General features: G+C 50.0%; 1 protein-coding gene and 1 long non-coding RNA gene across 2 annotated transcripts in view; one reads left to right on the top strand and one right to left on the bottom strand.

The window, feature by feature from the left end:
• Window positions 1-23661, bottom strand: part of Cacng3 (calcium voltage-gated channel auxiliary subunit gamma 3) — a 77668-nt gene that overhangs the window by 33530 nt on the left and 20477 nt on the right. The gene's annotated exons all lie outside the window — the stretch shown is intronic.
• Window positions 3225-18394, top strand: LOC114103040 (uncharacterized). The gene is made up of 3 exons (XR_003584590.2): window positions 3225-3324; window positions 17234-17495; window positions 18050-18394. It is a non-coding gene; the product is annotated as an uncharacterized lncRNA (long non-coding RNA).

Raw genomic sequence — 23661 nt, 5'->3', positions numbered from 1 at the left:
CCAGGGGCAGTGGGGACAGCCAGAATGACAGCCCCGAGGTGGGGTTCACTGGGGTGGCCCAGGAAGGGAGGGGCCAGTATGGCCCAAGAACCCCCAGACGAGTGACCCACACTGGCCAGCTCGAGGGCAGCTGTTCTAAGGAATTAAAAACATGTCAATTACAAATAGGTCCAGTTTCATCTTTTCTTGATTCTGAAAGGTGTAGAAAATAGAATTTGTTTTAAAACATAAATGTGCCAAAGATTTTTTTTTTAACCTTTGGTGCTGGGGATCAAACCCAGGGCTTTGCACATGCTAGGCAAGCACTCTGACACTGAATTATCCCCCAACCCTGTGACATTTAGTTATTTAGAGATGGAGTCTCACTAAGTTGCTGAGGCTGGCCTCAAACTTGTGATCCTCCTGCCTCAGCCTCCTGAGTCACTGGGGTTACAGGTGTGCGTCTCTGAGCCTGGCTTTAAAGGAACAGCCTAGAGTACAGATCCTGAGCCTCCCTCTGAAGCCACGTTTGCCTGAGTTCAATCCCAGCAGTACCACTTCAAGCTGTGTGATCTGGGGCAAGTTGCTTTACTTTTCTGAGTCTCATTGTCTTCTCCCGTAAATTGGATATGATAAGCTTTATCTCAGGCGGTTGCTGTGAGAAATAAAGGAGCTCATATATATATATATATATATATATATATATATATATATATATATATATATAATTCCTAGAGGAAAAAAAATGAATGTTTTTATGAATATGTCTTAGCCATTGTTATTTGAAGAAAAGATAAATAGTTCTACACCCTGGGATTGCTATTTATTCAGTGCTTGCTAGATGGGAGAAGTATACGTTTATTTAATTCTCACAATAACTCCATAAAGGTAGTTATCATCACCCAATTTTTTTTTTTTAAGACATGAGAAAACAGACACAGAGAGGTAAGTAACTTGTGCCAAGAAGCACAGCTGGGCTTTAGAACCCAAGTGGGTCTGGCTTTGGCTTTAGTACCTTTGGCGGTCCACTTCTCTTTGTTTTGCAACCCATCAAATCAGGAAAAGGAACCAAAGGCATCCACAGGGAGGGAGAAGATGTTTGGCTCAGTTATGGACAGGAGGACTGGCCAGGCTTGCAGAACACCAGAGGGGCCACGCCTGGTGGGCTGCGTGCACCTAGGGATCTGCCCGACCTGCAGCCTCCCCTCCAGGGGGCGGGACTCACCGCACAAGCCGGCCCCGCCCCGGCCAGGCCTGCCCCTCCAGCTAGCCCACGCCCCTCAATCCGGCCACGCCCCTCAATCCGGCCACGCCCCTCGCATCCGGACACGCCCCTCGCCTTCCGGCCACGCCCCTCGCCTTCCTTGGTTTCCCACCAAGAGCGCAGGGATGAAGACTGACTTCACGCTGGTTCCAAGTTACCCCCGAAGCCATCACGTCCAGGGAGGACGCGCCGGGCCACAGTCCCGGCTCCCAGGGCACCGCCTCTGCCCGGTCCTCACTGGCCGCCGGCTCATTTCACCATCGCGTACTTGAAACGCGCTTAGGTGGTCCCCAGTTGTGGCGCTTTCTGTGGGTGACCCATCACAGTCCCAGGGGACATTCACGGTCCCCACTTTATCCTTGGGGAGATGGAGACACGGCGTCCATCTGGGCAGCTTTGGCTCCTAACTTTTGCCGCCCTGAGGCTGAAAGGGGCAAGCCAGGTGCCCGGCCGCTGGTGTCCTGCTTCCCGACCCCACAAAGGAAAGCTCCCGAGAATGTCCCAAGGCCCTGGGTCCCTTCTAGCCAGGACCCAGGACCCTGGGGGTTCCTAGGATTTGCTCCCTGCAGGGACATTTTTTAGGTGTCCTGGGAGAACGCCCCCATCTGACCCCCAGCGTCGTCGGAGGACCGGTCCCCTGGGCACGTATGACTGTGCGTATGGACAGGGGCTCTGGGCAGGGTGTGGGAACCCTAAGCTCCTGCTTGGGGAACGTGCCTCTGTGGGGGGGAGAATCTGGGATGAGAGTCCAGTGCGCACACTCTGGAGCCAGCTGCCCAGGTCCCCATCCCAGTACCACCACCTACTCGCTGTACGACCTTGGGCAAATCACACAATTTCTCTGTGCCTAGTTTCCCCCATCTATAAAATGGGGGTAACAAGGATACCTGTGTCTTAGGGTTTCATGCAAACTAAAGGGGGTAACATGTGTCGGGGTTAGACAAGCGCCAGGCGGCCGGCAAACACCATCAAAGTCAGGGCCATTGTCATTGGCAAGTCTTCCCTGGCTCCAAAAGCTCCTCTTCTTGATGTGGTCCCTTTCATTTGGAGACTTGCCAGAGGCTTCCATCAACTCAATCTGCAGAAAGTTCCTGTCTCTGGCAGCCTCTCTGCCTCATGCGGTCCTAGTCACAAGTCACCCGGATGGCTCCAGTGACCTCCTCTGTGATCCCCCACTTCTAGGCTCCCTCATTTCTTTTCCTTAGAGATATTTTGCCACACATCCCCGCCAGGGGCCACGAGGTGCTCCATGTTCCGGCCCCTGTGCACCTTCCAGCCCTCACTTCCTACCACTGGACCCCCATTGGTTACTGTGCTCCAGCCACAGCAAATGCACCAAGGTCTTCACTGCCCCAGGACCCTCGCACATCCATCTTCACCACATTCTCCCCAAGCGGCCTCCCCTTTCCACTCAGGTCTCAGCTCAAATGTCACCACCTCAGAGAGGCCCCTCCCTGCCATCCCATGGCAGGATAGGATCTGATTTACGCTTTAAGACGATGATTCGAAAGCTTTGTGGAGAAGTCGTGGCTTACACAGCTTGTTCCCAGGCACCCCTGCGTGGACCTCCGTGAATCGTAATTCAGCTGTTCACTGACAGGCGCTGTGCTGGGGATTGTGTACAAAACCAAGACGAATGAGTCACCCGGCAGCCGTCGGGAGGTCAGCACCCAAGCTGGGAGGTTACCTGGTGATTTCTCACGCAGAAAACATTTTGTGGATGGAAACTTTCTGTAAAGAGTGACATTTTTCTAACCAGTGTTAGGAGGCCCGAGTTTGAGTCCTGGCTCTGACATTAGCTGTGAAGACCTTGGGTAAGTTATTTAACCTCTCTGAGCTTCCTTTATCTCACAGCCCAGCTGTTGGGAGTAAAAGATATAGAGTGTGGGAAAACGCCTAGCATGGGTTAGACAGTAAATATCATTTGCTCTCTGCCTTCTTTCTCTACCCTGTAGACTCTCAGTCCTTGTTTTTTTTTATTCACATGACTCAACTTTGGGCATTCTGGAGATTCACAGACCAGGGATCAAGTGCTTGTGCGCAGAGCTTGAGTCCCTGCTTTCTTAGCTGTGTGACCTCAGGTAGGTTGCTTGGCGTGTCTGTGCCTTAGTAGCCACATCAGCAAAGCTGAAGAACTCTTTGCTTTTACCCTTGATCATATCCATCAATGGCGTGCTTACAGTGGCCTCAGGCCTGGACAGGAAGTCGGGGGATACAGCGGCAGAGGAGACGGGGCCCTTACAGAGACGAAGGGCAGCACTGGACTCTGAGAGGCCATGCCCAGGGAAGTCGCACACGCCATCCAGGTTCTTTAGGGCAGGAGAGGGTCGTGGGGGGGCCTGTCTCTTCATTCAAGCAAGGTTTTCTGAGTGTCATAAAGTCAAAAGCCCTGTCCCAGGCCAGGACAATAAGCCCTGGTAATGCATGTCACGAGTTCAGCACGGAGTGTCGGAATGCTAAGGTGTGGATGCGATTTGTGTTGGAAACCGGATCCTCAGTGTGGCAGTGGTGGGAGATGGTGAGGCTTTAAGAGGTGGGGCTGCTGGGAGGTCATTGGGGGGCCTGCCCTTGGAAGGAATTGATGTCACTCTCTTGCGACCCTGGTGAAGTCTTAAGGGGGGGCTGTTGTGAAAGAGGGAGCCGGGCCCCTCCCCAGTCTCTCTCTTAGTCCAATAGCTGATGCTATAACAAAATACCAAAGACGTGGTACTTTAGGAAGAAAAGAGGCTTACTTAGTTCACAGTTTTGAAGACTGAAGGTTCACATAGCACTAATTCTGCTGAGGCTCTGTTGGTTGCATTGTATCGCGGCAGATGGCATCATGCCCAGAGAACACGGGAGAGGAGGAGATCACACAGCAAGACGGGGAGCCCGAGAGAGCACTCAGAGGTGCACAGAGAGAGGCAGGGTTTGTGTCATTCCATTGCTGGCATCTGTGCTGAGCAGACTGAGGCCCTGCGGAGAGTGCCGCCAGGTGTTTAGCGGGCACCCGGGGCTGTCCTGGGCTGCGTTTGCTCTGATCCACAACCTGAGACAGATCCGCAGGCCAGAGGCTTACAGGGAGGGGCCCCGGGAAAAAGCCCCATAGGTGGGGCGGCGAGGGAAGCAGACTGTGGTGCAGTCGTGACAGCAGATTCAGCCAGTCCCACGGGGACCACGGCCCTGCGATGGCAGGTAGAGATGTCCTGACAAAGGCAGAGCCCAGGCCTTGGACGTGGGTGCCGCTGGGAGGGTGACCTCGGCTGGTACAGCTGTCCTGTGCTCAGGCAGTTCCCAGGGAAGGGCTGGGCCAGGGACCTGTCACCTGTGCTGCGGCTCCATCGCAGGAAGAGGTCACAGTGCCCCAGCCCCTGCCACCCGGGTCATGCAGACCGAGAGGCCAGCCTTGGCTCTGCTCTTCCTAGTCGAGGGACCGTGGGTGAGTCCACAGCCTGGAGCCTCATTGTCCCATCTGTGAGTGGGGGCTGGGGCCAGGAGGGACCTCATAGGGAGGGGTGGGGACTGCATGAGTGTTCCGGGGGAGGCTGGGTAGGGGGCTTGGCAGCCGGATGAGAGGTCGTGATTACTGTGCCGTGACAGTGCAAAGGGCCCCATCTAAGGCAAACTGTACCGTGGGTGTGCGGGGACATGCACGCGAACCCCGGGAGGGCAGGAGTTCAGAGCAGGAAGGGCGGCGGCCAGGAAGGCTCCTCCGGGTTGGCGACAGGTGAACTTTGAGAAAACTGTGCTACCTGGCTGTGGAAGCCAAGGGAGGGGCAGAGGGAGGGACAAATGATGGGACACAAGACAGCACTGGGAGTCCAGTGGTTAGAAGGCGTCCATGCCATGGGGGGCCTTGACTTGGGGGGCCCTACCTGCACACAGGGGACTAGTGGGGGAGCTTTCTGCTTCTGACACCGCCACTCCCTTTGTCCCCTTGCTGGGCACCACTGCATCCGCCAGAAGTCAGGATACAAGAGGCCACAGGAAGGACGGAGCCACAGGCTGCAGCCAGACCACAGAAACCCAAAGGCGCTGGCTCCAAAGGAAATCCCAGGGGCGAGAGCATCCCCAAGCTGCAGGACGCTGGGGACAAGCACCCAGGAGGGCTCAGCAGGCCGCTTCCACCAAAGTCACCTGGCCAAGGCACCAGGCACCGCCATGGGTTGAGAGGAGGTGGCCATGCGCTCTGAGCCTTTGACTCGGGGTTAGGTCCACGGCAGGTGAGCAGAGGGGCTGGGGGATCCCGATCCTGGGACCCCACATGCGCAGGCTGCCCTAGGACCAGGGTCTCCCATCCTGGGACACCCGCGTGAACGCCTCGGGATCACCCAGAGCCCAGCGTTTGCAATAGCCGCCTGTCACTTTTTTGCCACTAAAACTTGACAGTTGGGCCTCTGAGAGTCACACGCCTTTGGATTCTCCAGAAAAGATGTTAATGGAGATCACAGGAGGGAAGCGATGAGTTCACATCATTAATCCAGTGTTTAAAGTGCCTTGTGTGGTGAGGTGCTGTCCTGGCCACTGGTCCGTAGAGGCAGCTGTGTTGGAATAAAACTTCCCAAACCTCACTCTGGGCTGTTGGAAGTCAGGGTGGCACCCCTGCAGCTCTGGGGGCTGAGGCAGGAGGATCGCAAGTTCAAAGCCAGCCTCTGCAACTTAGTGAGGCCCTGAGCAACTCAGTGAGACCCTGTCTCTAAAATAAAAATAATAATAATAATAAAATTAAATTTTTAAAAAAGGCTGGATGTGGCTCAGTGATTAAACACCCTCGGGTTCAATTCCTAATACCAAAAAAAGTCAGGTTAGTGTGATTCCCAGGACGGGCAGAGACCACAGGAGCATGTGAGGGGCTTTCGGGGGCCTCTCAGGGGCTCTATCTGGTGCTGGTGACACAGGTAACACTTTGACGTTTCATTGAGTTGTAAGCTTAGGATGTCTGCATCTCTTCATGTGCTTCTTATACTTTCAAATGAAGCGAAAACATTTAAAAAGCTCCAAGTGCTAAGAAGTTGGTAATACCCTCTCCCAGGTGTAATTTGAAAAAACACACTCTCCTTAAAATATGGGTAAGAAAGTCAACACATTCAAATCTTTTCCCATGATGTCTGTTTTGATCATTTTGGGGGGGGGGGGAAATCAAGTCTCATTTTTCAAAGCCTTTCTCCTCTCCTCGGCTCGCACACATTCTTGCCCAGAGCACAGACGTGGTAGGCCATTAATCCAATCTTGCTGGTAAATAAAACCTACACGATGCCCGTCTTCCTGGAATTGAAATTCTAATGAAGGAAAACAGCCATTGCAGAAGCAAACAGACGTGGAAGCAAGTTTTTTGCAGACGTCACACATCAGAGAGGATAAAACAGGGCCACAGGACACAGAGCTGGTTGGGGGGATCTTAAGGCGGGGCTCCCTAAAGGGTGGCACTTAAATGGATAATACACACCCACAAGAAGGCCATTCTAGGTTGTGGGAATGCAAGGGTTAAGGACACAAGAATTTCCTAGAGAATGAGGAAAGGCCTGATGCAGTCGGAGTCCACCAGGAGGGGACAGTGGTGGATAGGTCACTGGAGAGGTGAGCAAGGAGCCCATGAGGGATAGCAGTTGTTTTAACCCCTGTTGCGACTTACAACTAACCACGTGAGCAGTTCTTAAAAATACAGGTGCTGGCTGGGTGTGATGGTGCATGTCTGTAATCCCAGCGGCTCAGGAGGCTGAGGCAGGAGGATCTGCAATTTAGCGAGGCCCTGAGCAACTTAGGAAGACTCTGTCTCCAAAAAAAAAAAAAAGAAAGAAAAAGAAAGAAAGAAAAACCTGAATACATTAAAAGAATTGGGGAGATGGCTTAGTGGCAAAGTGCCTCTGGGTTCAATCCCCAAACAACAAAAACAAAGCAAATGGATGCTGAGAACCTATCCCCGCCCCCACCCCATGGTGGATGGAGCCCAGGTCCAGGTGTGTCTTAAAAATTCCCCAGGAGTTGAGATGTGCGTCCAGCAAGGAGGACACACTGGTGGGGAGCCCCCCAGAAGCCTAGCTTCTTAAAATTTATGCGCATCCAAATCCCCAGGGGACCTTGTGACGATGCAGATTGAGTCCGTAGGTTGGATTCAGTAGCTGCGTCCCTTACAAACTGTGGGGATCGAGGACCACACTTTGAGTAACAAGGTTTTTGGCTGCGATAAGGAGGCTTATTTTTTTCACAGACCCATGGGAAGCCACTGGAGAATATTAAGCAGAAGGATAGAGCGACCTTACGGATGTTTTCCAAAGATTACGGAGGCTACAACAATGTGAAAAACAGACTGGAATGGGAGCCGGAAGATCAGTCGGGAGGAGTCAGGAGGAAGGAAAGCTGAGTAACTGCTGCTCACTCGCCGCCCGAGGCCCTGGGGGTTCTGGGCATCAGGCTAGTGGGAGAGATTAGCCATGTCCAGTGTCCACGACCTTGACCGTGACCCCCTACCTGTGTCATCTCTGTAGATGCTCAGAACGATCTTCTCCCAACTTCACCCCGGTGATGACTCCCCAACCCAGATCTGTCTCCCAGCCACAGAGATCTCTGACAGCAGATAGGGGGGTGGGACAGAGACCAGAAGAAGAAACAGGGGTAAAGCGCTATGAAAATGATCACCCATATCTCAACGCTTGTTGCCAACTAATAGGTCTCTTGGGTCAGAGAGTCCAGGCTCCCTGCCCAGATGAATGAATGAAGCATGGATTCCATTTGGAGGCCTGACGCTCCCAGTTGGAGAATAATTCCCCCAGTCCCATCCCCTGCCTTCAAACCAATCCCCAGATCCCTGAGAAAAAGAATCAGGAGTCAGGAAATCAAAAGAAGCAGCCAAGTCCTCAGGGGATGAGGGGTGTACCGTGGCTAGCAGATGGAAATCTTTCCCTGCCTGAGTGCTCCTGGGGACCATTTTTGGCGGTGGGACACCACTCCATTCTTCTTCCAACTTCACGGAGAAGTGGACTGGCGTGGGTTGGACTGCGTCTGCTGGCTTGCTCAATGCCAGTATTAATTCCTCAACCTCCAGAGAATCGAGATCCCAACCCAGGAAATGGAGAAAGGTCGATGTTTTGGGATACAAAATGACCCAATGCCACGCAGATTTTCTAGTAGTTGGGACCTCTTTTGAATATTTAAAAAAAAAAAAAAGTTCACAGAGCCAGCAAGGTGGCTCTGGCTTGTCATCCCAGTGGCTTGGGAGACTGAGGCAGGAGGATCGATAGTTCAAAGCCAGCCTCAGCAAATTAGCAAGGCGCTAAGCAACTCAGTGAGACCCTGTCTCTAAATAAATACAAAATAAGGCTGGGGATGTGGCTCAGTGGTTGAGTGCCTCTGAGTTCAATCCCCAGTAACCCCCCCACCCCCCGCGCAAAAAAAAAGTTCACAGAGTCCCATGTCATTGACTTGCTATTCTTTTTCTATCAATAAGAGAGTAAAGGTACCAAGATCCTACTCTGGTGGTTCTGCCAGAGGTCATAGTTTGGTTAGCTCTTACAGCATTTGGGGAAGATTTGGCAATCACAGTCAACAGCTTACAAAGTGCAGGAGTTCACACAAAAATCTAGTTTGGGTTTCTGTCCCCAGAATCAGAACACCTGGCAACACAGTCTCCTTCCTATAACAGGCCACGTGGATTTCGTGTTGGTGATAGACCTTCCCCAGGTCACCCTCCAGTGCTCTGCAGGCACCTGACATTGTGAGCCCTACCTGAGCTCACAGCCCACTGTTCTCCTCTTGAGGTATACGGCTCCCAAGGTGGGGACCAAAGACCGACTCTTTATCTAGAATGTAAAGGCAATTTGGAAGCAGTTCAGATCAAAAGGCCTTAGTCATAGCTCCAAAGAAGACTCTACAAAGTGAGAAATAAACATAGAAACAGCCGTTGCTTTCCATCTGGACTTTTTCTTTGATATTAATGGTCTCTGGTTCTCAAAGTGGGTGAGTTGTGCACGCTGTACTTTCAGGTTTTGATCTCTTCAAGAAAAAATAAATAAAATAAGCTCTAAGTCTCATGAGAATGATTATCCTAGGGTGCACTGGACTATCTTGGTGCAGTCAGCTGATTAAAACCTGATGAGCAGCAAATAGATTCAGGGCACACCTCTTCTCCCCCACATCCCCATAAAATTTACAAAAAGCAAGATGAACAAAAAGCTTTTAAAATATTGCTAATCTTCAAGGAGGGGAAAAGGGAGGTGAACCAGGATTCAGGTGAACTGGATTCAAATGGGAGACACCATTATGAAGTCCTGTTTAGCTTTGTATATAGATGGATTGACATAAAACACTTCTGAGCATGTCCCCATTGATGAAGTAGAACACACACAAACATTTCCAAGCTCTGACCGTTGAGAGCACCTAGAAACAAGAGTGGCCCAGTGTCCCAGTAGCAATGAGCACATCCGACACCCAGATCTTGGTTTCTAACACCATCCTCCAGCCAAAGGCACCAGGGATCTTTGGAGAAACAACTGCTTCCAGGATCTGGGCAGGGAATAGAAGGTATGAGCCGGGAGATCTTGTGGTGCCAGAAAAGAAGGAAGTGATCAAAATTAAAACTGATAGAAGCCAGGCGCAGTGGCGCACGCTTGTCATCCCAGCGGCTCGGGAGGCTGAGGCAGGAGGATCGCGAGTTCAAAGCCAGCCTCAGCAAAGGCGAGGTGCTAAGTAACTCAGTGAGACTCTGTCTCTAAATAAAATACAAAATAGGGCTGGGGGTGGGGCTCAGTGATGGAGTGCCCCTGAGTTCAATCCCTGGTACCCCAGAAAAAAACAACTGCTAGAGGGATGTCAGAGTAGCATAAAGTGACATGGAACAAATTAGAAGAGTTCCCAAAGGAACAGTTTGAGCAACATGGGTGATGCAGTAGTGAATTATAAGCCAATGTATAAAATATATGTCTATTCAGCCCTGCCGATATAAATGAATGAGTGAATAAATAAATGGGGGAGAGTAGATGAGTCTCCTGGGTAGAAGAGTTCGCAGTAGCCCGTGAGGACCTGGACCTCCCGAGGAGATGGACACTAACTCCCTACTACATGAGCGTGGGCTGTGCTTATGTCTACCTTCCAATGTGCCCAGGAGGGAAAGAAGAAAAGAGAGAGCAACTCTACAGAAGAACCTGTCAATCAATCTCAGCTGGCGCTCAAGGTCAACACCATCCGTGACAAGTCACGTTGAAAAGATGTCCTCTTACGACGAGGAGATGAGAAGGATGTTCTACCTTCATGGTCTTCCTCCCCTAAAACCATAACCCCCTCCTGTTATCAGAGGACAACTCCAAAGACGCAAAAGAGTGACTGGGCAGTATTTCTCCAAAGGGTCAAGGTCACTGAGAATCAGCAAGAGTGAGAAACTGTCACAGCCTAGAGCAGCCTAAGCGGGAGATGATCATAGAAGATGGATGTTAGGTAAAAACTAAGGGCGTCAGAATAAAGCATGGGATTTAGTCAATAATAATGTGCCGATGTTGGTTCATTAGTTAGGACAACTGTCTGCGTCATTTTAATATGAAGCCTTAACAACAGGAAATGGTGTGGACAGGAACTTCCTGTCCTGCCTTTACAGTTTTTCTATGAATTGAAAATTATTCCAAAGTAAAAGATTTATTTAAAGTTAGGCTAAATTTTGACTCTGTAATTTCAGTTCTAGAAATTCCATCGTAAGGAAATTATTATGAATGTGTGCCTGCATTTATTTGCAGTGATATGCATGTGTGAATACCTATTGTTCTTAATGGGAAGCAAGCTAAGTGCCCAAGAATTGGGGATTAACTAGATAAATTATGGTACTTCATACAATGAAATGCTGTCATTAAATGGTACAGTAAAATACATGTTGACGTAGGAAGGATGATCATTATGTTTTTCAAAATGAAAAAGTTTATCATAAAAAAAAACCTATGGTATAATTCAATTTGGGTTAAAAATAATGGAAAACTTAGAACATACACACACAAACACACACACACACACACACACACACTTGGTGGGGATTATTTTTGTACTCAGATTATAAGGGTAATTAATTGTATTTTCAACCTTTTTTATTTTCTAAGTTTTTTTTTTCTATAATGAAGAATGCATTACTTGCTGGCAAGGATGTGGGGGAAAAGGCACACTCATATTTTGCTGGTGGGACTGCAAATTGGTGCAACCAATCTGAAAAGCAGTATGGAGATTCCTCAGAAAACTTGGAATAGAACCACCATTTGACCCAGATATCCCACTCCTTGGTCTATACCCAAAGGACTTAAAATTAGCATACGACAGTGACACAGCCACATCAATATTTATAGCAGCTCAATTCACAATAGCTAAACTATGGAACCAAGCTAGGTGCCCTTCAGTGGATGAATGAGTAAAGAAAATGTGGTATATACATAATGGAATATTCCTTAGCCTTAAAGAAGAATGAAATTGTGGCATTTGGTAAATGGTAAATGGATGGAACTGGAGACTATCATGCTGAGTGAAATAAGCCAATCCCAAAAAACCAATGGCTGAATATTTTCTCTGATATGTGGATGCTAATTCACAATAAGGGGGGCATAGAGTAGAGGTATATTAGATTAGACAGAGGAGCATGAAGGGAGAGGAGGTGGCATATGAGGGTAGAAATGATAGTAGAATGAATCAGACTTTATGACCTTATGTGCATAAAATTATATAACCAGTGCAACTTTACATCATGTACAACCAGATGAATGCTTCACATTCCATTTATGTATGATGTGTAAAATGCATTCTACTGTCATGTAGAACTAATTAGAACAACAACAACAACAAAGAGAATCCATTGCTTCTGTAGTGAAAAAGAAAGGCAACTTACAGTGGAAAGATTCTAGAACCTTATAGAAATCTACCAAAAACCCATTACTGGGTGCTTCTTCCTTCCTTAGATGACTCTTAGGAGGTCTCAGTCTCCCAAGTTCTAGCATGTTGGGTTCCATGTCTAAATTCTAGCCAAGGAGGTTTCTGTGTTTGCCCTGGGTATTGAGTCTGGGGGAGACTCCGATGTTCCTGGTGAATAATAGGTTCTCAATAAATACTTGCTGAGTGAGTGAGTGGGTGGGTGGATGGGTGGATGGGTGGATGGGTGGGTGGGTGAGTGGGTGGGTGGATGGATGGATGGGTGGATGGGTGGATGGGTGGATGGATGGGTGGATGGGTAGATGTGTGGGTGGGTAGATGGATGGATGGATGGATGGGTGGATGGGTGGATGGGTGGATGGATGGGTGGATGGGTGGATGGGTGGATGGATGGGTGGATGGATGGGTGGATGGGTGGATGGGTGGATGGATGGGTGGGTGGATGGGTGGGTGGATGGGTGGATGGATGAGTGGATGGATGAGTGGATGGATGGGTGGATGGGTGGATGGATGGGTGGATGGGTGGATGGATGGGTGGATGGGTGGATGGATGTGTCCTCTCTTATTTGAAATTCTAAGCTTAGAGAGGTTTTAATTTTGTTTTTGGAGGCCCTGCTTCCTGTACCACCCCAGTTAGAATCCCCTGAGTGGCTTCAAAACCAGTTGTTGCGCAGGAATCTGATTTGAGTGGATCTGGAGGAGGGGGGCAGATAGCAACATTTTTAGGCAGTCCCCAGGTCCTGTGCAGCCAGGACTGAGGCCCCTCAGCCCCACTGTTCTCTAGCTCCCGTCCCCGTGTGCGGGACAGTTCCAGCACCATTCGCCGACCCAATCTGCCTGGCATACTCTGAATGACGAGGACGCTCTCTCCAACCCAGGGATCACTTCCTCAGAACTGTGACTCAAGGAGGCACCAGAAGCCCTTCTCTCCTCCCTCTGACGGTCTTTTGAGAGTCTTGGTTGTATAATAGGAAGTTAATTTAATTATTCAGACACAGCGATAGTTGTCATGCACACCCAGAAAGAAGGAGGAGGACTAATTCTTGAATATCTTCACGGAAGGAGGAGAGAGCAGGAGGGGAGAGGCATTGTGGGGAAGCAGCAGAGGTGGAAATCTCCACGGGAGAAGCGCAGGTCCCCAGCAAGCCAGGCCCTTCTCTTGCAAGGAAGGGCTGAGGCGTGTCTTCAGAGATAAGGCGCCTCACCACACCCGCCTCTGCCTCCTCTGCTGTTCCCCCAGCTCTTATCTCAACTGTAATTGATTAGTTTCTTGGCACAGCTGGGAGTCTGTTGAGGAAGAGGTTTCATTTTGTTTTCTGCAAGGGAGTCTGTTGAGATGCAGGCTGGGAAGACAGACCTGGAGAAGAAACCAAGAAGCCACGTTGAGACCCCGCAGGCGAAACCAAGATGGAAGGCGAGAAGATGGACTTCACACCCCTAAATGGAAGTGCCAGGAAGGGGACAGGAGCCGGAGCCAGGTCGTGGAGAGGGGTCAGCCCTGGTGGACGGGTGGATGCGGGGGCACCCCACCTCGCCATCCTGCGGGAAGACTCACACCTGGATCTAAAGCTATGTCTTATTTGGATGTGATGCATCAAATTGCAGAATCGCCGTCCTCCTGAGAGGACGCAGAGCTTGTTAGTTAAAGCAATGACCCCGGTTCAAATCCTGGCTCTTGCGCTTGCTAACAGTGACCTTGAAGAGTTAGTTAAGCTCTCTGCACCTCAGTTTACTCATCTATGAAATGGAGAGAATCCTAATACCCCTTAGAGTTGTTCTAAGGACTAATGAGTTAGTATGTGAATCGTGCAGGAAAGGAAAGCCTAGACCACTCTTCCCCACGTGCATGTGGGGAAGGAGAGACACACCCATCGCAGTCTGTGCTGAGGTATGATTTCTCGGCATAGCACCTAGCATATAAAGCACTCAATAGATGCCAGTTGTTTTTATTACTCACACTTCAAAGAATCACAGCAGCCCGGGCAGAAATTGCACCATCTCTGAAGGCTGAGAGCTAGCCAACACCAGCCCGGGGAACAGCCAGCCGAGATCTCTGGAGGTTCCCAGTCCCAGCGGGCACCCTAGGGAACTCGGCAGGGAGGAGGTGCCTTCCAAAGCCAGCATCTCGGTGGCAGTTGTGACATGTCGGGGTCTCCAGGGAGCACATCTGGGCTCCAGTTTGGTGCAGTGGCACATGCCTGTCATCCCAGCGGCTCTGGAGGCTGAGGCAGGAGGAGCGTGAGTTCAAAGCCAGCCTCAGCAAAAAGCAAGGTGCAAAGTAATTCAGTGAGACCTTGTCTCTAAATAACATACAAAATAGGGCTGGGGAGGTGGCTCAGTGGTCGAGTGCCCCTGAATTCCATCCCGGGTAACCTCTTCACCCTCAAAAGGCAGGTGGAGGTCAGGACTTGGCCGCTGGAGGGCGCTCTTCAGCACAGACTGCTGTGCACACATGGACGTCAGGGCAGGTACCCTGGCTGCCTGGCACCAGCGATCCCCAGGGTGGGGCACCGCCATCCACCAGTAGAATGAATGAAGGGATGAATGAAGGAATGTGAAGGAATGAATGAATGAAGGGATGAATGAATGCAGCATGAAGTGGGGCATGATCCTCAAAGCCCTTTCCCACCTCGCATCCCACTGAATTCTCAAGACAGTCGTATGAAATATTCAGGGCAAGGATCCCTTTCCTAATTTTGCCAGATGAACTGTCACAGGGCTGTCCTCCCTGGCGAGATTTCAGGCCCGAGTCCCCTCCGGTCCCTTGTCGTTCCCTCTACAGCGGCACAGCGGCTCCCGCACCACCCTTCTTCTGTGTGTTGGCCAGCAGTGGAGGCCAGCGTGGCTTTATCTCATCATCCGCCCGCACTTTCTGAAGTGGGCAAGCCACCTGACCCCCTTGCCAAGAGTCCCCTGGATAAAAAGGCAATTATCTCCTCCAGTGCCCCGGAACCCGGACCTTCTGCCCGTTGGAGCAGACAGACTTCCCCGCAGCCTGTGGCCAGCGCTAATGAACAGTGGCGGGAACCCCCAGGCTGTGGCCGGGCAGCTTGGCTGCCAGCAGGGATGGTGTCCTGTCCCTTGACACGGGCTGACTCAGGGGATTTCTCATTCCTAAGCCAAGCAGAGGCTGGCCCAGCTGCCTGGAGTGTGTGTGTGTGGGGACTTTCTAGAATCTTCGTTCAGTGTCCTAAGATGAGTTTACAGAGAAGCCAAGGAAGCAATTTTACGGCTCCGTAGATTTTTTTCCTTCCTGCTCCTCCACCTACAAGCAGGTGCACCACACCAGGTCTGTGGGAAGAATCCATTTTCTCCAAAGCAGCACCTTTTCTCAGAAGGGAGATAAGACAAGAGTCGTTTTCTATGGAAATATTTTCCTGCGGCTGAGGACGAGGCTGGAGGGAGGAGATTGGAAGGAGAAGCAGGGGATGGGTTTTTAAGGTTTCCCCGGCATGGATCTCCCAGTCCGATGCAGGGGGCCCATTGTGAGAGACAATCTCCCCTTCTGGCTCTTTCCTGGGGTTCCCTGCAGGGGAGTGAAAAGCCTCTGCTGAATGTCGCTGGGCAGACCACTTAGTGTCTCTGGTCCTCAGCTTTCTCAAGCTGAAATCAACATGGATCTAGGAGAGAGAGGCACCTAATCTCAGTGGCTCAAGAATCACATGATATCCTTTCTATCCTTATTCATGAGTGCAGGTTCTGTTCCCACTCATTTGCGCTCTGATGAACTTTCTAGAACAAGAGTGGGGGAAATGTGGAGTGAGCCACGCTCTGGTTACTGTTACTGCTGAGGTCAGAGCTAGGATTCCGGCTCTTCCAACAGAGAAGCCTTTTCATGGGTAAATACAGCTCCAGGACCTTTAAATCCCAGGGGTAAGGACTTCCTGACTTAGGGAGGGACCCAGGTCCGAGTGGCTGAGATCTGAATGGCCACAAGCCATCCTCCATGTGTTCCCAGGAGCCTCAGCGGCTGGCCTCGGGGCTGGGCACCGCAGACTCTCAGCCTTGTCACAGCAGAAGCAGGGTCCCCATTTCGTCTGGCAGCTGTCCGTTCTCAGCAAGCGCTTGGTGGGTTTCCTTTCTGGATGGGCCCGGCCCTTCCCTCCCCTGTTCCCCATTCTACCTGGGGTGGTGGTGGTGGGGGGGTACACTTTTTCCTAATTCATTTAATTTTTTTTTTTAAAGTTCATTCCGGCTTAGATTTTACTCAAATTTCTTAGGACTGACTCAAAGGGAAAAAAGCATTTTGTTAAAATAGCTGCGTTGCTTAAACAATTTGTCCTCCTACTCGCCTTTTTCTTTTTGGGAGACAGAAACTGAATATAGATTTGTGGGAGCGAGATACAGAGGGAGCCGGAGGAGAGGAGCAGAGGGGAATCGGGGGGCTGGGGGCTGGGGCTGGGGGAGGGTGTGGCCGCAGGAGTGGGAGGGACCTGAGCTCCAGGGACAGGGGACAGGAACCCCACCAGGACCCTTTTGGGTTTCGGAGGGTCTCAGCCTGGGATGGGAGAGCAGAGCTTCTTGGGGTCCAAAGGGAATCCAGGCCCCTGCAGATCCAAAGCCGCTCATGAGCTAGTTTCATTTATCAAAAGCGAGGAGGGTCCCTCTTGGGCCCCTGAAGAGAGTCCAGGGGATCGGTGACCCTGGGGACAGCGCAGCCTGCAGGAATCCCTGCGCCAGCGTCTCCCCCGTGCGGTTGGCACAGTGGGACGGGACATGCATATTCAGAGCCTTCCCTTCCAGCGCTAAACTTAGCTGCCACCTTGCTCAGCCCCAACGCGTGTGTTCCTCCTCCTCCGCGGCCGGGTATCCGCTCCACCTGTGCCCAGGAGCCCAGCTTGTCTGTCGCCCCCGTGTCTTTACCTCCTCAATCGCCAGCCTTCCTCTGCCTCAGTCTCTCTGTCCCCACTGGCTTATCCTAAAATGCATTCACTCCACTCTGCCGCCCTTCAGAATGGCATCCCCTTGATCCCTTTCCTCCATACGGTCTGCCCTTCCTCACCTTCATGGACTCCTTGAACAATGCTTTGAATGCATCTCACAGGTACCAGTTCCCGCAATCCTTCTCCAACAGCATGAAGTTCAGGTACACTAATATTGTCTTTTTTTTTTTTTTTTAAACAGATGAGAAAACAGAGGCACAGAGAGATTAAGCAACTTGTTGCAGGTCACACAGCCAGAAAGTAGTGGAAGCAGACCCTGAACCCAGGACAGCCTGCTCCTAACTGCAATAACTCACAAATAACTCCATGCCGTGCATCTGTCTTTGTTCTAAAGAAGATCCTAAAATGGCCTTTCATGCAGGCCCAGGTCCTTCCATTGTCCCTCATCTTCTTCCCCTAAAGGATTCTCTCTGCACTTTTCTCTTGATGATTTAAGCCTACAGGTGGGTTTCTGATTCAACTAACTACAGATTGGAAATATTCAGGAAAAAAGAATCACATCCGTACTGGGCGCATATAGACGGTTTTCCTGGTCATTATTCCCTAACTAGGCCATTGAACAACTGTTTACCTAGAGTTGACATTGTTTTAGGAGTAATTGAGATGATCTAACACCTATGGGAGGATTTCTTTAGGTTACATAGAAGTATGACATCATCTTATAGGAAGGACTTGAGGATCTGTGGGCTTGGTGTCTGTGAAGGGTCCTGAGAGCCGTCCCCCTGGGTACCGAGGGAGGGCTGTGCAGGATCGGTGCTCAGTTGGCAAGATAAGCCCAGCTGCACTTGAACTCTGCAGTGCAGTCTTGAAGTTCGTGGCTCCACGGCTGGGGTGGCTGAGAGGTAGGCCAGGGCCGCAGGCCTCCCGAGTACTCTGACTGACACTCCGCATCACCCCTGATCAGTTACAAGACAACCACCAACGTGGCAGCCACCGGGGGTCATCGGCCCCCACCTGTTCAAGTCCTTCATTCATCATAACCGCCTTTCATTTCCAGAACCATCCCAGGGGGGAGGTCCTGCCATTCTGCTCTTACAGATGAAGACAAGTCTCAGCAAAGTGAAGCAGCATCCTGAAGGTCACCCAGCTGGTCAGCGGCAGAGCTGGGACTGCACTTGTGCTTCTGCCAAGGTCCTGAGCACTGGGGATTTTGCCATCGGCCACCACTGAGGTCACTGTGCCTTGTTATGTGACATCTCTCTCTCTCTCTTAGGAAGGGGGGCATTCCTCTCTGATCTTGGTACTAAGGAATGTTGTGTAATCTCTAAACGGTCAATTTTATTGAACTACTACTTATTGATTACTTGCTGCATGGCTGAGCGGTGATAAACAATCTTATCTACCTACGATTGTTATTTTGTCTTACCCTCAAAATGACCCAGGAGTACAATCATTATTCTCACCACTGGTGAAGAAACTCAGAACTCTGAGATATGCAATGATTTGTCCAGGGACGAGCCCTGGACCCGGCCTGACTGATGGCGCATGCTGGTTTCAAGGGGCTTCGGGGAAGCTTGGTTTGCAGGCAACTTCATGAACTACCCTAAATCATCACCATACACATGTTTAGAGTCATTCTTGTTTTTTTTCTATATTCCCATTTTTGGGGGTATAATTTAAAATCACCCCAATGTATGTTGTATGGCTAGGAATCTCCTTCAGTCCTTTCTAGAAACTGAATGGGCATAGCTCACCAATATACTAACTGTTAATTCTGAATCCCAGGAGAGTCTCTGACACATAGTAGGTCTTCATTATTGATGGACTTTGGGCTAATCTCACCCCTGCCAGCTATATCCCCAGCCTTTCTCTCCTTCCAGGCGGGAGTGCCCCCGGTCCCTCGCTCCTGACCCACATCTGTCTTGTTAATAAGCGATAGCCAATATTATGGAATGACCTCTGGGTTCTTAGTATGGGTCTAAGGCCCTTTATAAAAATTAACTTGCTTGGGCCCCGTGGCAATCCCATCAGATCAGGATGATTCCCATTTTACAGATCAGTAAACCGAGGCACAGAGGAGCTGGAGTGAGGTCATGTCATTCATAGCAATGGAACTAGGCAGTCTGCCAACCCTGGGTGGGTCTAGTTTCACAGCCCGAATCCCTAACCACTAGGCTACACCACCAGGAGCTAGGAGGGCAGTGGGGTAGCCTTTGTGGGTTAGCCCCACAGTGGCTCCCAGAGTGGTCTGTACCTGCAGCTAGAAGGGAGATGGAGACCCAGGGGTGAAGGGCTCCCTGCCGGTGGGTGGCCACCCGCTGTGTTGAAGGCTCAGGACGCCGGTCCATCAAACCCGTCTGCAAGACGAGGAACCCACTCCTGTCAAAGGGAACCGGCTTTGCAGCTCTCAGTTTCAATCCTGCCAACTTGAAAGTTTTAGCATTTCAGCTGTTTGAGAATTATAAAAGCCTACAAAATGCTAAGGTGCTTTTTTTAGAGTTTAAAAAAAAAAAAAAGCGTGTCTTTCCCCACCATCACATAACAATCTGAAGGGATTTTTTTTTCCAGATTCTTGCCAAATGTGTATTTTTAAAGATTGCATTTGGCCAAAGACCAAAAGTGGAAAATCTGAGAGGAATGTTGAGGAAGTTCTGTGCATTTGTAAAGGGGCAGAGGGACCGTTGTGCAGGGCCCCGGGTTGGCCTGGCTGCGGGGCGCTGCTTAGTTCAGCTTTCACATTACATTGGTTGAGGGAGGGTGTCTTAGGACATTGACACTTCGCCTGGTTGCCTGGTCCAGAGGACGCTGGGCTGCAGCCCTGGTCGGGGAAGACCACCATCGCTGCATGACCATCTCCCCACTGGGCAGGCGTCACCAAGAGCCAAATGGCCCCTGGGTGGACAAAGTCACCTCAGGCCTTGGATCAGATGCCAGAGATCGGTCCTCACTAATTGTGCGTGCGTGTGTGTGTGTGTGTGTGTGTGTGTGTGAGACTCCCCTCCAGCGTGAATCAGCTCAATCATTTTTCTTGTCTGTTTCGGCTTCAGATTGCAAACATCCACCAACAAATAGGAGCCTTGCTTTCTAACGAGCTGGGGATGTGTGGAAAATAGAATCACTCACAGAAGTAGTGGGCACAGATGTTCCATGGGGACAGCGGGCCGTGCCAAGCACAGACCGTCTGTGGAGCCACGAGACAGGATGCAGAATCATGTTGCCCACGGGGTCCAGAAGAAGGAGGGACATGGGATCTGGCTTCCTGTCCCCAGGCCTCCTGGGTGGTGGCATGACACTGCATCTCAGAGTGGCCCAGGAAGCTGGATGTTTAGATTTGAATCACTGCCACAGAAGATTTCCCTTCCAAAGCAAGCGGAAGAGGCCCTTCTAAGGAATCAGAAAGACCGGAGTGCCAACCATCACCAAGTGCCTTTGGCAAGTCACTGAACTGGGGCCTCAGTTTTTCCATCTGTGAACGGGGATAATAATAGTAGAATTTGCTGGTTGGATGACTCGTGGCTTCGAGCACTAACAGAGACAGTGCAGACAGAGCCTGAGATGAATGACTGCTCATTGAAAAGGCTCAAGATGCTGTCACAGCCACCATCGCCACCACCAAGGCGATTCTTGCAAAGTCACCCTGATTCTGCTAAATTTCATTTTTCTTCTTCATTCAGTGGGGATGTCTACAGCTCATAGAAATGACTATAAAATAATACTACATAGAAAACTACCATATAGAAATAATCATTCCTGCTCCGCAGAGTGAATGCTTATTAGGTTCCAAGACAGCACCTGTCCCACGGTGAGCCCTCGATAACCGGGAATTCACTGTCCCTCTCTCCTGAGAGCCCTCGCCGTTACTTTAAAACACTGTTGAATGTAATGATCACGAAGCCACACCCGCCAGTGTTGTGCTGCCTCAGGACCTGTAAGCCAAGGGGCAGGGACATGGCCTGTCCCCCCAGGGGACGGTGCTCTGGGAGAAGACAGGAGACTGAGTCGGGCAGCCATGGGCCAAGAGAGCAGGAGGCTTAGAGTCTCAGGACAACTGCTGAAGGACACAGGTGGGTTCCCAACTGATCCCAGAGTCTGCACTCCAGCTAGGACTGTCTCCTGTCAAGAGAGAGCAAAGAGAGGTCCCCGTGAAGGGCCCACATCCTGCAGGTCAGACTCACTGCAAGGACCTTACCCAGGAGTGTCCTCCTTCACGACAGGAAGCAAGGATCGGCCTTGACCCTGCTCAAGGCGAGTGTCTGGGTTCATGGCAGATGGGACTCGGCAATGGCATCATTGGAAGAAACCCCCGTGGTGGTCAGAACACGAGGCGGGTGGGGCAGGGCCATGCACTGTCATCCCAGCAGCTCGGGAGGCTGAGGCCGGAGGATCTCGAGTTCAAAGCCAGCCTCAGCAACTTAGCGAGGGCCTGAGCAACTTAGCGAGAGCCTGTCTCTAAATAAAATATAGAAGGTCTGGGGATGGGACTCAGTGGTCAACCACTCCTGGGTTCAATCCTCAGTACCAAAACAATAAAAATTAGAAAATAAAAATAAACTAAAAATACACAGAAATGAGAGTGAGGTGGAAGCTGAGGGCTTGAGGCATTGCCATGTCACCCAGAAAACACTCAATAAATGGCAACGCTGCCTTTATTGTTCCCAGAACAAGGTCCACCACAAAACAGGAGGCCAGACTTGGTTTTGCCATTGCCCAAGGCCAAGGTCAGACCGAAACTCAGGGCTCACATTTGTGCTTCCATCCCCTTCTGGGGGATCTCCTTTCTAAGTGTGGGGTTCTTTATCTTACTAATAAAGACATTGGTCTGATAACAAATCCCCCCTTGCTGCGATCTTTTAAAATCATAATCTGACAATATCTACTAGACTACGCCCTAATTGATCCAGAAGTCTCATTTTTGGAAGCCCAGGCAGAAAAACAAAAGCACTAGTACACAAGGATATGGGAATAAGAAGGATAGCAACAGCAATAACTGGAAATAGAGTGAAAAGTCCACTTTATGGTTGAATAAATGGGGGGATTCTGACCAGTGGAATATTATGCCACCATGAAAAAGACTGAGTTAGTATCTGTTGACCTGGAAGGATAGCCGGAAGGTATCAGGGGGAGATTAAGTGACAGAGTAATGTCTAACACGTGATTCAATTTCTAAAGGCAAAGAATGGCCCTCTCGTGTGTGTGTGTGTGTGTGTGTGTGTGTGTGTGTGTGTTTTGAGGGTCAAGAGGGGTGTAGAGGAAATACAACTGTTAACAATGGCTAGTTTGGAGTCAGTGAGGGTGAGGCAGGGGAGGAATACAGCAGGGTGTACTGTTACTTCTTTTCCTATTTTTGGAGAGTTTTGCTGGTAAATACATTGGTTTTATAATCTTTTTTTTTTTAAGTTAGAGAAGATTCTTTAATATGCATATTCAATAAAGAACGCATATCCAGAATACATGCTTTTATAATCTTTAAAGAAGGAACTTAGAACTATCAACGTTCACACATATAAGAAAATAATGCTGCGGTCACCTTGCGCTACAGGAAATCACACAACCAAGAAAGGATTTTCTCCTACTTAAGTCCATTGAGAGCAGGGGTCACATCTTTTTGGCTTCATGGGTCTAAGCCAGACCAGCACCAGGGGACACCGGAGTCAGTCTTGGAGCGTGTGGGAAATAGGAGTGAACAACCCGGACTCCACCTGCACCGGGGGGCGCTCAGGGAACCGCACCGGAGTTCACAGGTGCGACTTTCGGTGCTGAGGATGCTCAGCGCCTCCCTGACCCCAGGACTGCATCCGGGAACTTTCCCCTGTCCAATGGCATCACCAACGACTTTCTGAGAACAGAGGTGACAATCTAGTCAACCCCATCGGCAGATGTCCCTTCCCCAAGACAGCCAGTGACTCTGCGAGATGTGGGTTAGGATCCCCCAAAGGATCTCCTCACACTAAAACCTGTGAACCTCAACAAGATGAAATTTTAAATATGGGTTTTTAAAAAAACAGGAGCAAGAATTTATTACTCAAAATGGCATTTGGCGAGCTTCCCTTCGACGGTTCTTCTCAACCTCTTCAAAAATACACGAGAAAGCCCAGAAAAAGATGGAAACTCGAAGCCTGAAGTTTGAAGACTGAAAGACAACTTCGTGGCACAATCTTGGGAGAGGCGAGGACACCAATTAAAAATGCAGTTGGAGACCAAATGAGAAAACAGAGAAGAAAAAAAGGCAGACTTGGAAGAAAATAAGTGGTAAACAATCACACTGTTGAACGCTCTACTCCAACATTTATACATTTCTATGAAATGAAGGCTTTCTAGGAAACAGAAATGACTCCTGATCTTGACAAATGAGAAAGAAGGTACTAATAGACCACTTTCAAAGGGCCCCAGGAAGGGGCTGGGGATGTGGCTTAGTTGGCTGAGGGCTTACCTCAAATGCACAAGGCCCTGGGTTCAATCCCCAGCACCAAAAAAAGAAAAGAAAAGAAAAAAAAAGGCCAGCCCCAGGTCATAAATTTTTATACGAACATTTACCTGCCATTTTAGTCTATTTCAGAGTATAGAAAAATCACTTGATCAGGTGACTACATCCCATATTATATTTTAGCAAATCTATTTCAACATTATAACAAAAAATAAAATATGACTCCCAAGGATTTATTACAAAGA

Source organism: Marmota flaviventris, chromosome 19 (genome assembly GCF_047511675.1).
Source record: "Marmota flaviventris isolate mMarFla1 chromosome 19, mMarFla1.hap1, whole genome shotgun sequence".
In the NCBI taxonomy this organism is placed as follows: Eukaryota; Metazoa; Chordata; class Mammalia; order Rodentia; family Sciuridae; genus Marmota; species Marmota flaviventris.
This window is presented reverse-complemented; position numbering and strand designations above follow the sequence as displayed.